The 22,267-nt window shown below is 42.9% G+C and overlaps 1 pseudogene; it reads right to left on the reverse strand.

Annotated features, from left to right (window-relative positions):
- Window positions 1-6,814: 6,814 nt before the first annotated feature.
- Window positions 6,815-16,571, reverse strand: LOC125138316 (annotated as a pseudogene).
- Between the last annotated feature and the right edge of the window lie 5,696 nt (window positions 16,572-22,267).

Raw genomic sequence — 22,267 nt, forward strand, 5'->3', positions numbered from 1 at the left:
ATTATTATTATTATTATTATTATTAGACAAAAATGTATTAAAAAAATGCGGCCTAGGGCGTTCGAGCCACATGCACCAAATTCGGATATGTCGTAGACCTTGGTCTGAAGTTTGTTGCTTCTATTTTTCCAAGCGATCGAAATTCCGGCATTCCCGGTACGTTAGCTCAAAGTGGCCTTTTTTCCCATAGACTTCCATTATAAACTTTTGAGGTTTGTAACTCGGCAAGTTTTCGAGCGATTTACACCGAACTGGGACAGGTTCTTTAGGACTTTACTCCGGACAAAGTTTTTATTCCGGAGTTCCGACGGAATTTTCGGTTTTCCCGTAGTCGACGATCAAACATCCCATAGACTTGAATGGGGAATTCCGAAAATTCCTCTAAGCTCTCACACACACAGCGTGCGCAGAGCTCAGGCACGGCTTCTCTCTCTGTGATCCACGCAGTATAGTAATAAGTAGAATCCCATAATGACTGCAGTATTGACATGAAATGTCCAAACCCTCAGTAGCCACTTTTTGCAAAAAGTATTGGCACCCCACTGGGTATTCTGGTGACGTCACTCGACACCACATGACGTCATGTGTAGCCCCGCCCCCAAAACTAGCGAAATCAAAAACTTTGCACAACATGGACATGTGACATATCAAAACACTCAGCACAATGAGGGGAATTGCCCCATGGGTATTCTGGTCACGTCACGTTACGTCACGTGTAGCCCCGCCCCCAAAACAAGCGAAATCAAAAATTTGCACAACATGGACATGTGACATATAAACACTCAGCACATCGAGGGGGACTGCTCCACGCGTATTCTGGTCACGTCACGTGACGTCACGTGTAGCCCCGCCCCCAAAACAAGTGAAATCAAAAATTTGCACAACATGGACATGTGACATATCAAAACACTCAGCACATCGAGGGGAACTGCCCCAGGGGTATTATGGTAACGTCACGTGAGGTCACGTGACGTCACGTGAAAATTTAAAATTTGCACAACATGGACATGTGACATATCAAAACACTCAGCACAATGAGGGGAACTGCCCCACGGGTATAATGGTCACGTCACATGCTCATGTTCGCTCACCTTCAAAAGTATTGGCACCCTAGCAGTCCAGTAGCTTTCACAATCTTTCTGTCCACTCGCCTCCAAATTGCACCGGCTTTTGCGAATACTTGCACCGTCAAAGCCAACATCAACATTTACATTTACATTTACAGCATGTGACAGACCCCTTATCCAGAGCGACGTACATAAGAGCTTAAATCTCTAACACTGAATACATTAATGCTGCTCACTAGGTTACATACTTAAGATACCATGAGTTTAAAACATTTGTTCAACGTTACAATGAAAAAGTGTCAAAGGTTTTTTTTTTTTTTTTTTTCAAATGCAAAAGATAAGGAAAGAAGTGCTAGTTGAAATGTTTCCTGAATAAGTAGGTCTTCAACCGCCGCTTGAAAATAGCCAGTGACTCAATAGCCAGTCCGGACCTCTAGGGGACGTTCATTCCACCACCTTGGTGCCAGAACAGAGAAAAGTCTTGTAGTATACTTGCCTCTTAACCTGAGAGATGGTGGAACCAGTCGAGCAGTGCTGGTAGATCAGAGGTTGCGGGGTGAAGTGCGAGGAATGATGAGGGCTTTGAGGTAAGAGGGAGCTGGTCCATTTTTGGCTTTGTAGGCCAGCATCAGTGTTTTGAATCGGATGCGAGCAGCTACCGGAAGCCAGTGGAGGGATCGCAGCAGCGGGGTGGTATCAAAGTTTGTTGCGATGAACTTTACAAATCTAGTTATGTTGGCTTTGTAGAAGCCAACATTCTGATTTCCGTTATAAGCTTATTATTATTATTATTATTATTATTATTATTATTATTATTATTATTATTATTATTATTATTATTAGACAAAAATTTATTTAAAAAAATGCGGCCTAGGGCGTTCGAGCCACATGCACCAAATTCGGATATGTCGTAGACCCTTGTCTTAAGTTTGTTGCTTCTATTTTTCTAAGCGATCGGAATTCCGGCAGTCCCGGTACGGAAGGTCAAAGTGGCCTTTTTTTCCATAGACTTCCATTATAAACTTTTGAGGTTCATATCTCGGACAAAGTTTTTATTCCGGAGTTCCGACGGAATTTTCGGTTTTCCCATAGTCGACGGTCAAACATCCCATAGACTTGAATAGGGAATTCCGAAAAGTCCTCTAAGCTCTCACACACACAATACATCCAACATTAAGAATTGCATGTACTGTTCTATGCAGTATAATAAGTAGAATCCCATAATGACTGCAGTAGTGACATGAAATGTTCAAACCCTCAGTAGCCACTTTTTGCCAAAAGTATTGGCACCCCACCGGGTATTCTGGTGACATCACTCGACACCACGTGACGTCACGTGTAGCCCCGCCCCCAAAATAAGCGAAATCAAAAATTTGCACAACATGGACATGTGACATGTCAAAACACTCAGCACAATGAGGGGAACTGCCCCACGGGTATTCTGGTCACGTCACGTGACGTCACGTGTAGCCCCGCCACCAAAACAAGCAAAATCAAAAATTTGCACAACATGGACATGTGACATATCAATACACTCAGCACAATGAGGGGAAGTACCTCACGGGTATTCGGATCATGTTACATGCTCATGTCTGCTCACCTCCAAAAGTATTGGCACCCTAGAGGTCCAGTAGCTTTCACAATCTTTCTGTCCACCTGCCTCCAAAATGCACCGGCCTTTGCGAATACTTGGACCGTCAAAGCCAACATCAAAGTTTGTCGCGACGAACTTTACAAATCTGTTTTTTTTGTTTGTTTGTTTGTTTGTTTGTTTGTGGAGGGGTGCTGGGGAGGTTGGAGATGTCACACTTGTCTGTCTTCAAAACTAGAGAGCCCTGGCATTTGGTCTGATAATATAGAGCACAGTATTATGGGATGTATTATGTGTACGCCTGACTAAAGAGATGAGTTTTTAATCTACATTTTAACTGGGGAAATGTGTCTGAGCCCCGAACACTATCAGGAAGACAATTCCAAAGTTTGGGAGCTAAATAAGAAAATGCTCTACCACCTTTAGTAGACTTAGATATTCTGGGGACTAGCAGAAGTCCTGAGTTTTGTGATCTCAGAGAGCGTGAAGGATTGTAACGTGTTAGAAGACTAGTTAGATACATGGGAGCTAAACCATTAAGAGCCTTGTACGTAAGTAGCAGCAGTTTGTAATCAGTTCTAAACTTAACAGGTAGCCAGTGTAGAGCTGATAAAATTGGGGTTAAAGGTCATACTTTCTTGTCCTAGTGAGAACTCTGGCAGCTGCATTTTGGACTAACTGTAACCTATTTATTAAAGATGCAGGACAAAAACCTAGTAATGCATTACAATAGTCCAGTCTAGAGGTCATGAAGGCATGAACTAGCTTCTCAGCATCAGATACAGACAGGATGTTTCTCAGCTTGGTGATATTTCTAAGGTGAAGAAGGCTGTGTTTGTAATATGATGATATAAGTATAAAGACAAGTTGCTTAGTTGCTACCTTAGGATGATGCATTTGGGGATTTATGCTACACATTTTTCTGCTTTGCAACCAGGTGCGGAAACCAGGAAACAAAATACAGTTGAATGCAAATGTTTGTACACCCTTTGACACCTGTTATGATAAATCCTGCTAATTAGATTAGACAAGTATGTCATTTAGCCTATCAGTTAGCCTTAGACAATAAAGAGTGATAAAGATAATAATTACATCAGATGTGCAAACAGTCTAGACCCAACCGTAAGATTAAATTCTCACACAGATTACTCACACAGATTAGATTACTCACACAATTTCTACATGGCTGCTAATAAACTGTTGATTAGCTTTTGCTAAAACTCGTCCACTAATGAAAACACACACCTTTACTGTATTTAGTAACTGACATGTTTATGTTCGACTTGTGCTGTCAGTGGTCATTAATATTCAGTACTCAGTTACAGCAGTCTATCATTCCTTTCCTGACTAATTCTTCTATGAATAAATAGTCAAAGTTTCTTCAACTTCCGTTCAGACATGTCCATGTCCTGTCCATCACTCATACACACGATCGTACACAACCTCGCTCCTGCACACAGCACAGCTGCCTGTAGGGAGTGGACGTTAGCATGGGTCATTTCTTAATAAGTGACTGTTATGTGCTTGAGTGGCTTTTATGGATCTGCTGGAATTCACCTGACATGGTGATTCATGGGGCTGGTGGTGGTAGCGTCATTTTTAGAGTTACTCTTGTCCAATCCCCTCTTTACTCCTCTCCAGTCAGAGTTGTGCTTGTTCTGTACGGTTCATTCAAAGTTAGATGCTCTTATGTCCCTTAAAACTCATTAATCTGCTTTATCTGATAACCAACGAGAACATTGGACCTAAAGCAGAAAACAACTTTAAGGGCAGAAGATGAAATGGGTTTTATTGAAGGGAATGCATGGAGAAGAGGCACGGCTCAAGGCAGGGAAACCACACAGACCAGTCACTGTGACACAATCACTAAAGCTGTTCCACATAATGCACTTCCTGTTAATACAGCGCTTTCAGTTCAGTTCCATTTTATCTGTATCACACTTTTAACAGTGGACATGGTCTCAAAGCAGGTTTAGAGAAATAGAAAAACATGGAATTACAATGTAAAAGTTTAACATCTATCCCTGTTGATCGGGTCTATGTTGATGGTGGTGAGGAAAAACTCCTTGAGGTGATATGAGGAGGAAACCTTGAGATGAACCAGACTCAGGAGTGAACACTGGACAGTAACGAACATCTTCAGTGTCTCAGCATTGCTTCAGTGTTTAAGTTCATCTTGGTTCTGTAGAACTGCGGCTGTGACAAAAGTTCTGAGCTGAGCTGAACACTTTGCTGTCATGAGCTCAAACACCACACATTCCTAACAGAGGAGAGGTTTTGTGAGGACCACGTCAGTAATTATTTAAAAGAATTACGCTGTATTTAACAGGAGGATTAACTAACGTTCAGAAAATATGTAACGTCTTAAAACAGACAAAAGCACTTGTGTAAATCCTGATGACGTTCTGAACATTATTCAAATGTGTGTGTAATGTGAAGGATGTGTAAGCACTTTATTTTAGTGTGTAGATGATGAAATCCAGCAAGCGGAGAACTTCCTGTGCAGAAGTTCACTGGCCGTCAACCGTCATTGAGAATAAACACCATATAAATTCCTGTCATCAGTTAGTAAGAACTAATACAGCAGTTTAGTACAGTAGCACTACAGGACCTGTATGTAGGTGTGTGTGTGTGTGTTTGTGTGTGTGTGTGTGTGTGTGTGTGTGTGTGTGTGTGTGTGTGTGTGTGTAGCAGTTTGTAGCAATGACTGTGTCCACATTTCCAACTTCACAATCACTGTTAAGCTTGTTGAGGACCATGCTGTTGTTCGCCTGATCTCTGATTAAAGCCTGGAGAACTAGTGCCAGGAAAACAGCCTCCTCCTGAACATCAGCAGCACAAAGAAGTTGATCGTGGACTTCAGCTTGAAACAGGAGAGGAGATAGTGTCTGCCCAGGAGAACCCCAGTGGAGAAAGTGGACAATTGGTGACCAAGGTCCCTCAGCATCTTTACCACCTCACACACTTTACACTGCTCTTTCAGGAGATCCAGAGCATCCTGCTAGGAAGCATCACAGCCTGGATTGGGAACAGGACCATGCAGGACCGAAGGCTCTCCAGCTGTCGGTTCCTCTGAGTTCAAGGCCAGGAAGATAGAGAAGGACCTTAAGCTTCTAAACTCTGACACTTGTCCCTGATGTGGTCAGAGAAGTGCTACAGCTCCATGAATTCAAACACAGAGAATGAGGAGAAACTTCGTACTCCTACAGAACATTTCAACGAAATTCTATTCAGTATTATTTGTTTTGCACTTTTAACAGTGGACATTGTTTCAACACACACCCAGCATCCCTTTCCTGTTTACTTTGTTTTCATCTGCACTTTATTTCAAATGCACTCGTTATAAAAGCTCCATTTTTATGGAGTCAGTAAAAGCATTTCACTGCGTCACACTGTGCACAGTAGTGTGTATGAGCAAAGGTTAAAACAGAAAAAACAATTTTTGAATGTACACAGAACACCTCACACTAAACACCCAGAGTGTATAATCAGAAAGTACCTTCATGATAAAAGAACAATAATAAAATTACACAAGATGCCACAAGACAGGGGCAAAGAAGTAAACATTATCACCACATGACATGAGGACAGCTACATGACCTACAGCATTACACAAAGCTGGAGGAAAAACCCCAAATCAGCTGAAAGGCCCAGCGAGCTGTACTGAGTTAAATATATGATAATATAAGAACACAAAACCTCATGTTCACCATAACACACAGCAAACTCAATTAGCTTAACAGTTTAAATTTTAAGATTCAGTTCCTCAAACCACTTTTACCACAGAGCTGCTGCTGAGTTCTGGATTCTGATTGGTGGTCAGATGTTGATTAATTCTCTCTAACAGCAGCTCTGACTGTAGAGGAGTTTGCAGTTTCTCAGTAAAACAAACAAGCTGCATTATTATTATTATTATTATTATTATTATTATTATTATTATTATTATTATTATTATTATAAGAACTGCGTCTTTTGTTTATTTTTTGCTTTAAATATTTATTACGTTTACAGCATTTTGCAGACGCCGTTAGTCAGAGCGACTTACATTTTTAGCTCATTTATACAGACGAGCAATTGAGGGTTAAGGGCCTTGCTCAGGGGCCCAGCATGGGCAGATTGGTGACCAAGGGATTCACGACTCATGACCTTCGATGAGTAGTCCAACACCTTAACCCCCAGACTCCCACATTCCATAATCACTTCATCTTCCGTTTTATTTTTTATTTTCATTGTTTAAGTTGAGTTTGCCTGTGTGCAATTGGCTGGTTATAAAATCATCTAAATTGAAAGCTTCTCACTGTATGTCACCCAGTCCCCCCCTCTCACCCCCAGTCTTTCCCAGTCCTCCCAGATTTTCACAAATCTGTCCTCCCAGTCCTCTGTTTAAAGCTTGAAAAGCCCAGAATTCTCGTTCCCTTCTGTTCTCTTTGAACAATTCAAATCTTCTCTATGGATTTCATGCCACATAAGATAAATCTGAAGTGGGAGGAACCTGTGGACCAGGAGAACCTCACGGTAGTAGCATGGATTGTTTGCCTCATGTTGACCCGAGGGAACGTTCAGGCCGAATGTCCTCACTCCTACATGATGTCTGGGTTGAAGTCCAGCTTTTTCCAGACACATTCCCATGTAAGCATCATCGATAGGAATCAGGGGGATGGAGTGAGACATGTTGTAGATAACTCTGGAAGTGAATTGTGACAGCAGGAAGCCACCACCACCACAGTAGGGAGGATAGGTGTCTGATTTATGGATTTGTACAGGGACGAAGTATTTACTGCCTTGTTGCCGATCGGCTCCATATATTCGTTCAAGTGGCCGATAAAAAGATGTTTGCTTCCATCAATATCATCTAAGCCCTTGAGGTACTGCACCATATTGTCTGTGTTGGCAAAAATGTCATCATCTCCATTGAGGAGAAAGTGCACATCTGGGCAAAACCTCTCCATCCACTCCAGGAATAAGACCTGCTTCAGTGTGAGGTTGTAAAAGGTATCATCAAAGTCCCACTGCAGAATGTCCTGGTACTCGCGGTTCTCCAGCTCCAGGAGTTTATTCAGTTTTTCCTTCTCATAACCGTCTCCTGTGGTTCCAGATATGAACACGGTGCGGATCCACACACCGCTATGAAGCCGCTCCAAAGCCCACGTTTTACGCAGAACCTCACGCCGATCGTAGTTGGGTGGAGAACTTTTAATGACCAACAGTAGGAAAACATCTGCGGAGTTCTTTGGTCCGCCGCACTTCCCAGGATTGTTGAGGAGCATGGGGAAATGGCGACAGTGCTGGTAAAACAGGAAGTCTTGGATATTCTTTGGTAAAGTTGAGAAGTCATGAATCTTGGAGGCAGATGAGTTTAGCGTACACTTGGGGACTGAGTTTAGGAACATGTCCGGCCATGTCTCTGGTTCAGGTTTCTGCTTTCTCAAGACTTTGTCTTGTCTTATGGTTTGTGATTTCTTGCCCTGGAGGTGTATTTGCAGTATTACTAACAAACACAGAGTGGCTGTGATGAGCAGTGACACCACCTCCAGGTTCCTGGTAAATCTCCTGTGTCCTGCAAAAATCAAATCAAATAAAAATTTCAATTTTATTCAGAGGGGAAAAACAAAACCTAGAATACATTTGAATATAATAATAATAATAATAATAATAATAATAATAATAATAATAATAATAATAATAATAATAATAACTATATTATTTCCTTCCCTGTAAGCACTCTCTGAAAGATGAAAAGTGATATTATATTTATTGCAATGTTCTTTATATACAGTATGTTAAATAATAAAGGACCCAATACTGAGTCAGTGACGTGGGGGTAAAACAGACCCAAATAGTGTTAAAATAAAACAGGAGTTATTAAATAAAAAGCACAAAACAGAAACCAAGTCATGACACAGGACAACATCACAACAGGAGACAACAACAGAGGCTCGACTAAATACTAATCACAATTAGACACATGAGGAACAGGTGTGCAGAGACGGGGAGAAACACCAAAGACCATTATAACCATGTGTGTGAAGTATTGCGACGTCTTCGCAATCACCAGAAAATGATCCAGTTCCTGGGGTATGATGTATCAGAACGTGGCGTCAGCATGGACGATACAAAGGTGGTTGTGATCACAACCTGGCCACCACCCAGCTCTATAAAGGAGCTCCAAAGATTCCTGGGATTCGCAAATTTCTACCGTCGCTTCATTCGGGACTTCAGTCTCATCGTTACTCCACTCACCACCGTGCTTCGTGGAAACCCTAAGAAACTCATCTGGACTCCAGACATGCAAATCGCATTCGAGAGACTAAAAAGGGCATTTTGCGACGCGCCAGTACTGGTTCAGCCAGACCCCACGAAACCTTTCCGGGTAGAGGTGGACGCATCCTCCACCGGTGTGGGCGCGGTTCTGGCGCAAAGGACAGGTGAATCCCCCGCTCATCATCCATGCGCCTTTTATTCATACAAGTTCAGTTCGGCCGAGAAGAACTATGTTATTGGCGACCGTGAACTGTTAGCCATAAAAATGGCACTGGAAGAGTGGAGACACTGGCTCGAGGGAGCCAGACATCCGTTCATTGTGATCACAGATCATAAGAATCTCCAGTACTTGAAGGAGGCCAGACGAATGAACTCTAGACAAGCCAGGTGGGCTCTATTCTTTACATGGTTTAACTTCTCCATTCCTATCAACCAGGTTCAAAGAATGGACAAGCAGACGAACTATCATGGAGATTCTCACCAGAAGAAGAAAAGCTGTCTCCCGAGCCCATCCTAGCGGATAAAATCTTTGCATGCCCAATTGAATGGAGCGAGAAGGATGAGATACCAGACACTCCATCACCTCCTCCAGAGTGTCCGCCTGGACGTATGTTCGTCCCTCATTCACTCAGGACCACATTGATTGAAAAGAGTCACTCGTCTCCAGGCACGGGACATCCCGGTGTGAATCAGAGTGTCACCGTGCTGCAGCAGCGCTACTGATGGCCCAATATGAGGCAGGATGTGAACCGTTTTGTCCAGGGCTGACGGAATTGTGCAATGGCCAAGACACCCAGACAGCTTCCGTGTGGCAAGCTCCTACCTCTCCCCGTTCCTCGTCGTCCATGGTCGCATTTAGGAGTAGATATTGCCACCGATCTGCCAGTCTCTCAAGGTAATAAGTCATTTTCGTCATTGTAGATCCTTTTTCAAAAATATTAAAGCTCGTCCCAATGAAAGGTCTTCCTACAGCTATGGAGAGCGCCGAAGTGCTATTCCAGCAAGTATTCCGCCATTTCCCCTACATACTGCCCCTTACAGAAGCCCAGGTGAGAATGGAGCTCAGGAAGGTCAAGGTTAGGAAGACTGCAGGCCCAGCCTTCCTCACCTTGGTAAATGCAGGGAACACCAAAGAACTGGTGGTGGATTTCTGCAGAGACAAACACACTCTCACAAAAGCACTCTCTGGACTCTCATGAATGCCTGGGTGTTCATCTGAACAGTAAATTGTACTGAACAGACAATACAGATGCCATTTCTAAGATAGAGCAGAGCAAACTCTTTCTGTTGAAGCACTAGTGAAGACCTTTTTTGCCACAGCCATCATCTATGGATTAGTCTGCTGGTGCAGCAGCATCTCTACTACACACAGGAAGAGACTGGACAAGCTGATAAGGAAGGCCAGTGTCGTAACTCAGAGCCGGTCTCCAAGCCGACACATCACAGGGTGTCCTCTTCTCTTAGACTTTTTGGTTACTAAAAACTGTTTTAGTTAGACTTAACTGTTAGCTCTATAAATACTACAAAAACACTGAGAAATCTCCTCAGACCTGGAAGAGAATGAGCAAACTTCTTTATTGTGGTCAATCAGCCAACAATCTTTTAAGAGAAATTGCCAAGTTGAAAAATAACAAATGAAAACCCCCAAAAAGAGAATGTCATGCAAAATCAACCAAGAAAAACAAGAACTCTCGCGACATTCTTGCAAAAATAAAAACACCCATCTTCACACACACACACGCACACACACCACACACGCACACACACCACCCACAACACGCGCGCACACACACACACACACCACGCACGCACACACACCACACACGCACACACACCACACACGCACACACACAACACGCGCGCACACATGCACACACACACGCGCACGCGCCCGCACACGCAATTAGTTTGAGAGTGTAAATACCGTACTGTTTCCTTCTTCTGCATTTTTTTCTTTACTGCTGTAACATAAAAATCTCCCCACTGTGGTATGAATGAAGCTTTATCTTATCGCAACTTATCATGTCTTAACAATAGGGACATTCTGTACAAGTGCTGTGAACTGATGTAAAGATGTCGCTCTGGATTAGGACGTCTGCCAAATGCTGAAAATATAAAGATCCATGTTGTTGTATTGGGTGAACAGTGTTCGAAAGCGTGAGCTTTATATAAGTTAATGATGATGACAGAAAGATGAGACTCACTGGTTAAAATCTACAGAATTAAAATGTTTCTAAGACTTACATGTGATAAACATTTTTGCAATTGTGCAATGACTTTATTAACAGAGATCTAAATGTGACCTGTGTGTGTGTGTGTGTGTGTGTGTGTGTGTGTGTGTGTGTGTGTGTGTGTGTGTGTGTGTGTGTGTGTGTGTCTACACATGTACAAGGTTGCTCTGCTGACAGATAAACAAACTCTGTCTTGTTCCTATGGAGAAAATGTTCTGCTCAGCGGCTCCTATTTGACTGTTTAAGTGGAAACCAGTCACTGTGTACACACACACACTGTGGTCACAACCTGACAGCAATATTTTGTGATGTAAAAAAAACTCATAACTTTTTCCTCCTCTGTGTGAAGTGGCAGCATATAGAAATGAAATGAAACATGGAGGAAACAGAGCAGCACAGTGACATCACCAGGAACAGGACAAAATCATAGCAGGGAGGCTGCTGAGAGACCTACAGCAACATTAAAGGAGCTACAGGAAGATCTCACACCTACTGATTCCTCTCAGAATGTGATAGCAGCCTCTCTCATTCTTCACATGTCTGAGCTAACAGTCTTCTTCTTCTTTGGTCTTTTCCTGTTAGGGGTCACCACTCCTGACACTCTTCTGTCACACACACACAACACTCCTGACACTCTTCTGTCACACACACACAACACTCCTGACACTCTTCTGTCACACACACACAACACTCCTGACACTCTTCTGTCAAATACACACACAACACTCCTGACACTCTTCTGTCACACACACAACACTCCTGACACTCTTCTGTCACACACACAACACTCCTGACACTCTTCTTTCACACACACAACACTCCTGACACTCTTCTGTCACACACACAACACTCTCTCTCGTTCATACACATTTATTCTGTCTTACTACCACTGACTTTCATTCTCCTCAGATCCTTCCTCACCTCATCCTATTCGCTTCTTCCTCCAGTCTTTCCCTGTCATTTTCCTCACAAATCAGCTCTTCAAAATACTCCTTCCATCTTCTCTGCACACTGTCCTCACCTGTCAGCACCTTCCCATCTCTATCTCTGTCTCCCTAATCTGTACAAGTCCTCCTCACCTTCCTCATGTCTAACCCTGTGTACAACTCATCGTATGCTTTCTGCTTTGTCTTCATCACGTCCCTCTTCACTCTCTCTGTGATTCCTTGTAATCATTTCTACTTTCTTCAGTCCTTTCTACACCTCACTTCTTTTTAGCCTCTTCCTCTGAATGTTGTCCTGTGTTTCCTCATTCCACCACCAAATACAGCTCACAGTATACTCATTTATCTCAACTCTAACATTTCCAAGTATGTTCTGTGTATTTATTTGTGATCTCCAGGAAATGTGTATAAAGTCACAGATTGGTGACACAGTGTAGAGAGAAAGCAGTAAAATGGAGATTTCATTGCTTACCGAAAATCCTCTGCAGCACCACCATTTTGACCTGAAACAGTTTCAGACCTTGTGTTAATACAGAGAGCGAAACAGACACAGACATAACGTTCACTTTATTTTTTTTTTTATTTTTTTTGGGGGGGGGGGGGGGTTTGGGTGTCTGTGTGTGCCCGTGTGTGTAGCATCATCCACCCCCCACCATCCCCCATCCCAGTTGTAAGTAGGGTTGCCACCTTCAATACAGAAAAATAAGGGACGCCTGCCACAGCGGGGGCCACACCCCTCGGGGCCACACCCCTCGGGGCCACGATGACCACAGTCCCGATGGCGTGCCAGTGGCGGTATATCATAACTTAAAACATGTATTCATAAAAATATTAATATTGATACCAATGGACATTATAATAAGACGTCTGCTATTGAAATCAGTGTGAACAGATGCACTCAGTCTCTCACTGTCACAACTTAAGTGGTCATATTGAATACACAGCTATGACAATAATAAATATACACCAACAAACTGTGACTGTGAACACAAAAATAAGCTTTTGGAGGAACTTGTGAGATGTGAACCATATTTTATTAACTTATTATTAAATTAACAGATCCATAACTTAGTAATTATATCTTGCAAACTTGCAAAAGATCTTCCATGAACATCATGAACATAATAACATCAGTGGATGTATATCAGTGTATCAGTGAATATCAGCGGACCAGAAGTGATAGTGTGCAGTATTTGAGCAGGTCAGGCCTACTTTCGTTTATAAGTGTACTTCTTGTCACTCCGTGCAGCACTGAGAAGCTGTTTGTCTTTCAAACATCTACAGAAAACTCTCAACAGGACTGCAACGTTAAAAGTGATCACGAGCTCACTCCTGATGAGCTCCACAGGAGAGCTTCCTGCTGTCAGTCCATTTGTTGGCTATGATCAATGATCATTCTAGAAATGATCCTTTCCACATAACCAGCATCCACTGGTTGTGTGGACACGGGCGGGGGGGGATGGGGGGGGGGGTTTATCTGGAGACGCCATCGTTTCATATGGATTTTCTGTCACTCTGACTCTGTCAAAAGAACCGGCGAGGCGGCGTCCCGCCCTCCTCTGACTCTGATTGGCCGTGATTCACGGCCCGTAACCCTAAAACAAACCAATCAAACCAACGATGGCAACGAGTATTACCCAATCAGGGGCAGAATAGGACGCATCTCCACACAATGCGGGTGGGGTGATGTGCATGGGATGCTGTATAAGATGTATGTAGATGTCGCCTTGGGGTCCTAAAAATGCGTCAAAACCGCCGCCATCTTTGTACGGTGCTCCTTTACCTCAAACACATGGACGATGCCGGACTTCTGTGCTGCGTTTGTTTGTTAAAACGAAATAAATCTAAAAACCAGACAGAAGGGATTACATTACACACGTGAGAATGTGTTTTATGGTGATGAATGTTAGGGAATTATATTTCTTGTTCCGTTGGTTTGTTTTGTGACAGTTAGGAAATCAGACGTTTGTAGATTCCGAAGCTCTTAATAAGGACATTAAAAATTGACCCATGTTTTGTTTTGTTTTTTTGCTTAAAGGTGAAAAGACGGAACTTTCTGTATGTTCTGTAAGATTCCCTTATCTGTCTAACATATTTTATTAGATTGTCCTGGACTTAACACAAGCAGAACGCTCTTTTATTACATTACTTCACTTAAGGACAGATTTAATTATATTATGTTTGAAAAGGGTTTGGATTTTTTTTTAACGTATGTTAATTAAAATAAAAAAAGTTATATTTGTTTTGTTTTTATTACATTTATATTTGTGTTTTTGTAATTGAATTTTGCCATGAAAATAGCTTTTGATTGCTGACATGGTATTAAATATAATAATGTGAATCTGAATGTGTTTGTAGATTCCCAAGTGATAAACAGAGACGTCAGTCATGGACAAGTTGCAGGGAAACTAAACAGTTAAGTCAGCTGACGGTCCAGGATGTCACCAGTTAGCTTGGCAGTGTAACACACAAGTTCAGCCTCAAAGTCCAACTTTTTTATTTATTTATTTTTTTGTTTATGTGACACTTTATTACATACTTATTTAATGTGGCAAAGGTATTGCAGGAAGGGAAATATAATAGAAAAACTGATAATAGGAAATAACAGATTGAACAGTCTTTGGCACCTCGACTATCTCACTTTCACATTATGTTCCTGTTGAATTTGTGATTTGCTTCCAACTGGAAACTGCTTTATTTATATATATATATATATATATATATATATATATATATATATATATATATATATATATATATATATAGTGTGTGTGTGTGTGTGTGTGTACCGTAGCAACACTGCTAGCTACAATAGTGTGACTATACATGTTAATTTATAATCACACACACACACACACACACACACACACACACCATTGTAGCAGTGTTACATGCAGCAGGCTATAAGGTAAGTAGTGATTGTTCATTTGAAGTTTACTCAAGTGGAAGAATGTAAATAATAAACTTACACCTACTAGCATTATGCATTATAATGCGAAAAAGTAGATTAATTTATATCAAAACCTTAAAAAAAAAAAAGAAATCGCATTCATGACGTTTTATGTTGATTTTATTACTTACTTGCCTACATTGACACTAATGCATTAAGAGGAGGGGGTCCCCTGTACCAAGATGGCGGCTCTATTGACACATTCGTTCCAATGTACTGCCCTATACATGGCGACATCTAGTGTATATATATCTATGCTGTATAATGTGGACCTATGTAAAATACGGGACAAATCGCACCACGTATTGATTTGATGCGGGACGCGTCATTTTGCCTGTAAATATGGGACGATTCCGTATTTCACAGGACGGGTGTAAGAGGTGAGCATTAAGTACAAGACAGAAAGACATGAAGACACCTTCATACAGTTCTGTTACACAGGAATCTTCATCACAGAAGAATGTTAAACGTTACGTTTTACACAACACAACACACACTGACTAGAAAATCACTTTAACTCTGGACTTGTACAGCACAGTGCCACTTTATACACTATTTACACACCATACTGTATCTGGACACTTTAAGGACAATCTTTAAAATCCATACACACTTATTAATATGTATATTTATGCATATGTATATACAATATGTCTCCTCCTATTTTCATATTTTATATAATTTTTTATAGTTTTCTTATATAGTTTATACATTTTTATTTATCTATCTCCTTTGTTTTTTTATCCTAAATTGCATCACCTTTTATTCTTATACCGGACAGATGCATAAAGCATTTCACTGCATGACGTACCCTGTATGTATGTGTATGTGACAAATAAAAATTTGATTTGATTTGGGCAAAAGTGAAGATAACCAAATCAACATCATCACCTCGTCTAACTGGGTCTACACTTAACAGGAATGCACTAATTAAATATTATTAATATTGTTAAATTAATTTAATAATAAATGAATATTAAATATTTAGAGTTTTTTCCCTCGCACTAACATCATAACCATAAATGGAAAATAATTAAATCTTAATTACTTGAATAATGTCTTCTGTGTCTTCTGTTCATTATTCCTTTTACATTTACATGTGATACAAATTTAAATTTATTTATAAAGGACTGAAATTTATAAAGGACTGAAAATCAGACATCAAACTGTTCACAAGTCTCTCAGGACAAACCTTAACTTAGTCAGTAAGGAACAAACAGAGAGAAACTCAGACAGAAAAGAAACTCTCTCTACTTTTATGATTACTGTTCATTTCTACACCACATGAAAAGCTGAAGCAACTGAACACACACACAAACACACACACACACACACACACACACACACACACACACACACACACACACAATAAATAAAAAAAGATTTACCTGTAATATGAACTCAAACAAGCTGGACAATGAAAGAGGTTAAGAAGAGAAAGTATCAGCCATCAGGATGTGTGTGTGCGTGAGTGTGCATATATGTGTGTATGTGTTTGTGTGTGTGTGTGTGTGTGTGTGTGCCTGTGTGTGTGTGTGCTCTGAACACTTAAGTTCATTTCAGCATTACCAGTTCAAACACTTGTTAATAACCTGTAGGCCCTCCCCTGAACAGAGAGGAAGAGACAGGAGAAGAGGGAAAATAAGAGTGTGCAACACAGAAATAGTGAAATCACACCTACAGAGGTACATTTTCCTTTCAGCCACCCAGAAACACACACACACACACACACACACACACACACACACACACACACACACACACACACACACACACACACATGCACACACACACATAAAGACTCAATGACTATTGCCCCATTGCACTCACACCCATCTTTATGAAGTGCTTCGAGAAGCTCGTCATGAGGCACATGAAGACCCAGTTACCACCCTCACTGGACCCCCTACAGTTCGCGTATCGTACAAACCGCTTCACAGCCGATGCCATTGCCACGGCCCTTTATTTAGCCCTCACCCACCTGGACAATAAAGACACTTATGTACAAAGGTTGTTCATAGACTTTAGTTCAGCTGGGACTGAACACGTCTCTCTGCAACTGGATCTTGGACTTCCTGACTGGGAGACCTCAGTCAGTCTGGATCGGGAACAGCATCTCCAGCACCACCACACTGAACACTGGAGCCCCTCAGGGCTGTGTGCTCAGTCCACTGCTGTTCACATTGCTGACTCACGACTGTGCAGCAATACACAGATCGGACCATATCATCAAGTTCGCAGATGACACGACTGTGGTGGGTCTCATCAGCAAGAACAAGGAGTCAGCATACAGTGAGGAGGTGCCACATCTAACTACAGTACCTGGTGTAGAGCCAACAACGTGTCTCTGAATGTCAAAGAGATGGTTATTGACTTCAGAAGAGCACAGAGCGACCACTCTCCGCTGAACATCGATGGATCTTCTATGGAGATCGTCAAGAGCACCAAATTTCTTGGTGTTCATCTAGCGGAGAACTTCACCTGGTCACTCAATACCAGCTCCATAACCAAGAAAGTCCAGCAGCGTCTCTACTTCTTATGAAGGCTGAGTAAGGCACATCTCCCTCCCCCCATCCTGACCATGTTTTTCAGAGGGACCATTGAGAGCATCCTGAGCAGCTGCATCACTGTCTGGTTTGGGAACTGCACCATCTCAGATCGCAAGATCCTGCAGCAGATAGTGAGGACAGCTGAGAAGTTCATTGGTGTCTCTCTTCCCTCTATCATGGACACTTACACCACATGTTGCATCTGCAAAGCCAACAGTATTGTGGACCTCAGACACCTCACACACACTCTTCACCCCACACACCCCTTACACACACACTGTCCTGCACTGCCTTTTGTTTTGCACTGTCTTCTTGTCCTGTGTCCCATACTGTGTACACCAGGTTGTAAAGATAAACTTTGTGTGTCTATGACTAATTTACTTCAGTCCTTATCTGTGTTGTTCTATGTTGTTCAAACACACCATTATCAGGGGTTCTTCCTGTTTGAAGGACAACAGATGGATTTCGTGTGAACAGAGCAGTACAGAGACAGACTAGACTTGGGGTTGGAGTAAGACAAGGAGGAAGATGAAGATGAGGAATCTGATAAAACTGGAGTAAAAGCTGCACCAGATCCCAAAGGGAGCAGTGACATGGACTTTATGTCCACAGGTTGATTTACACTCTGAAGTCCTGCTGTTTTGTGTAGCTGTATGGAGCACCAGGAGTCTGGAGGAACGTGGTTTTATTTCACGGTGAACTGCATCAGATATAAATATATATATATACACACGCACACATGCACACAGAATATACATATATATACACCTGCACACACACACACACACACACACACACTATACATATACACATACACACACACACATATCACAATATTATTACTGAAATATTATCATTAAACAAAAAATACATAATAAATAGACAGTTTATTGCTCACACTCTTGACTTGTGATGAAGTCACATTTTATTTCAGCAAGATGATCTGAAGGAACCACAAATAAATACATTTTAATTTCTCAACTAATAAATACAACTACAGCATTGTTTCCCCATCAAAAAAAAACATTCACAGCCATCATCAATATTTTGTTGTTCCCAACAAGGACGGGAGGCTGCGTCCGATTTTGGACCTGTGGGCCCTGAACTGTACTCTGAAGACTTACAGGTTCAGGATGTTCGCGCTCAAGGTTATCGTGTCCCAGATCAGGTCCAAAGACTGTTTTGTGATGATCGACCTCGAGGGTGCTTATTTTCATATAGGCATTCTACCAGAGCACAGGAAGTTCCTCAGGTTCACTTTTGGGGGCGAAGTGTACCAGTATTGTGTTCTTCCTTTTGGCTTACCCCTTTCAGCACGCACATTTACAAAGTGCATGGACGCTGCCCTGACACCGTCGGGTCTCCAGGGCATCCGTGTACTGAATTACCTGGATGACTGGCTCATTCTGGCCCAATCGAATGCTATGGTGGCCAGTCATCGAGATGCTGTGCTTGCCCATATGAGGTCTCCAGGCCTCAGGTTGAATCCAGAGTGTGTGTGCTTTCTCCTTCTCAGAGAACCACCTTTCTGGTGATAGTTTGGTATCCACCACGATGCGGGCACATCTGTCTCTTGCTCGGGTGGCTTCCATCTGGTCAGCTGTGAAAGTTATTCAGCTAGGCCGAGGCCTCTTTTTCACCGAGGGACAGAGGGTGCTCGGCCTCATGTTGGCAGCAACCAACTTTATCCCTTTGGGTCTGCCTCACATGAGGCAGGGTCTGCCTCACATTCGAGCTCTGCCTCAGGAGTCCGGGCTTTCATCCTCACAGCCATCCCTTCAGGGTATGCGCTGTGGGCTTCGTACCCTTCTTATGTGGAAAAGACCCTGGTTCCAGGCCTTGGGTCCCACTCTAGGGGCGTGTCACCGTTGCAGGATTCTTTCGACGGATGCCTCACTTTCGGACTGGGGAGCGGCCTTGGATGGCCATCCTGCCCAGGGTCTATGGGAGGTCTATAATCAACCTTTTTTGGCACAGTAGATTCTGCTTTGGGCAGAGACCAGGTTCCTTTTGCTGAGAGTGATTTACATTCCATGTAAATCGGGAGGCAGACTTCCTGTCGAGGCAATTGCTGAGGCCCGGGGAGTGACATCTCCACCCCACGTGGTGTCGCGAATTTGGCAAATTTTTGCCCGGCGGAAGTGGATCTGTTCGCCTCCAAGGAGTCGACCCACTGTCCTCCGGGGCTTTCCCTCTCTCATCCGGCCCCTATGGGCCTGGAAGTCTTTGTATGGACGTGGCCGAGGCTCCATCTGTATGCCTTCCCCCGTAGCTCTGCTCCCACAAGTCCTAGCCAAAGTGCACCACGACTGGGTCAAACTTCTCCTCGTTGCCCTTCGTTGGCTCTCTCGAGTTGATCCACAGTCCTAGCCTCCCTTCTGAACGGAACTCCATGGGACGTTCCCGTCAGGGTGGATCTCCTCTCTCAGGCACAGGGGGCAATACACCCCCGCCTTTAGATGTGGAAGCTTCGGGTCTGGCCTCTGAGGTGGACTAGTTACTAGAGGCAGGCCTCTCATCTGAGGTGACAGAGACTCTACAGAATGCTAGGGCTCCTTTCACTAGGAAGCTATATGCTCTGAAATGTAGGATTTTTTTTGTCTCTGGTGCGATGAACACTGTCAGGATCCAGTTCACTGCCCGGTTGGTACAGTGCTGGAGTTCCTGCAGTCATTTCTTGGTGCCTGTCCCCATCTACTTTACAGGTGTACATGGCCGCCATTGCTGCGAACCACAAGCCTCTCCTTGGGATCTTCTTGGGTAGGCACCCTCTGGTCTCTCACTTTGTGCATGGTGTCAGGCGGCTGACCTCTCTGTGGTCCTGGAGGGGTTGCTGGAAGACCACTTTGAACCCATAGAGTCAGCCTCTGAAAAGATTCTGACCCCAAAGATGGCTTTGCTCCTAGCTTTGGCCTCTCTCAAAAGAGTGAGAGATTTGCAGGCCTTGTCAATCGCCCCCCAACTGCCAAGAATTTTCCCCCTGGCATGTCCAAGTCTATTCTGCACCCCAGGGCAGGATATGTCTCTAAGGTGCCCAGGATGGCTGGCGTGGGCCTACTCTTCCCCGCCTCATGAGTCAGCGGAACAGGAGAGGCTGCATTTGCTTTACCCAGTAAGGGCCTTGAGGACTTATGTCCACCGCTCTAGTTTGTGGAATAACTCCTCTGCCCTTTTTGTCTGTTTTGGGGGCCGGAATGAGGGTAATACGGTTTCCAGGCATCACCTGGTGCACTGGGTGGTGGAGGCTATTAACTCAGGCATATGAGTTGTGCGATCTTGCCTCACCTCTCGGCATCATAGCTCACTCCACTAGGAGTATTGCCTCATCCAGTGCCTTGGCCAGTGGTGTCCCCCTTGATGATATTTGTGCTGCGGCAGGTTGGTCCTCACCCCACACCTTTTATGAGGTTCTATATCCTGTACTTGGACCCCACTCCAGGGTCCCAGGTCCTGCTGGGCCATTGATGGTCTGTTCTGTTCGTGCTTTCTCATGGCCTCTGGCACAGTCATCGACCAGTGCGTGGCGGCATGGGTATTGCCCTTATATGGACTTACTGGCACGTAATCACTTCGTCACGTGTCCTTCCCGAGCCATTAAATTGGTGTGTTTGCACACAGAGCTTCAGATACTTCAGACCTCATGGAAGCGATCCCATAGCGCCAGCCCTGACGCAGCATGTCGTTTCTTTCTCAGGGAACCGAGTTACAAACGTAACCTGGTGTAGTTTTTTCGTTAGAACTGGTTTCTGTGGGAGAAAAGTGTCATTTTAATTTAGTTACATTGTGAGTGTTCAGATTTTGAGTTCATCTGCTTCCATACAACATGTCTCAGACAATGCAGGACAAATGATATTACACAAAAGACAATAGACAAAAGCAGCACTGAGCAGTGTACATGCTGTATGTTCTACAGTAGAGGTTAGGTTAGAAAAATTATGTTAATGTGAGATTATATGTCTTAATGTGAGATTAGATTAAACTTCGAATGTATCTGTATCTGTATTTGTTTATTTTATTCTCAGTGTCAGACATGGCCACGTCTTTTATTGTCATTCCATCCATATATATCTGACACACTACGTCAGACACGGCCACGTCTCCGGCTAAGTCTTCCATGCTGGGCTCAGACTCTGCCTACATCTGGATCCTCTCTCTGATTGGTTAGTCAGTAATGTTTACAATTATTTTTATCTACTAATTCATGTGTTTATTTGGCTCATTTTTTATCATCTAGTCTCTCATATGAATAATTTTTCTGAATCTTTGTCTATATATTTATTGATTTTCTCTTTATTCTAGAGTTTTAATGTCACAGCAAGTGAAGGAACAAAAGAATTGTTCTTCTTGTTCCTGTTTTTCTCCTTATCACATCATCATCTCTTTGGTCTCCCTGTTTTTTTCCTCTCTAGTTTTCTCCTGTGTTCTTTTTGCTGCTCTGTTTCACTACCGGAGAACTGGAACCTTCTCATCGTCTCTCTCTCAGTTCCCTGGAGAATCCACGATGAAGGAGTCACAGGATCCACTCGTAGCAGCAGGAGACCCCGAGACACATGAAGACAAAGTAATAAAACTAATAAAACATTACACACAGGCTGCTTACAGATGGGGAAAGAGGGAGGGAGAATTATTTACCTGATATTGTGATTATATATTTATTTATTTAACATTTTGTTA

This window comes from Tachysurus fulvidraco, chromosome 14 (assembly GCF_022655615.1).
Source record: "Tachysurus fulvidraco isolate hzauxx_2018 chromosome 14, HZAU_PFXX_2.0, whole genome shotgun sequence".
Lineage (NCBI taxonomy): Eukaryota > Metazoa > Chordata > Actinopteri > Siluriformes > Bagridae > Tachysurus > Tachysurus fulvidraco.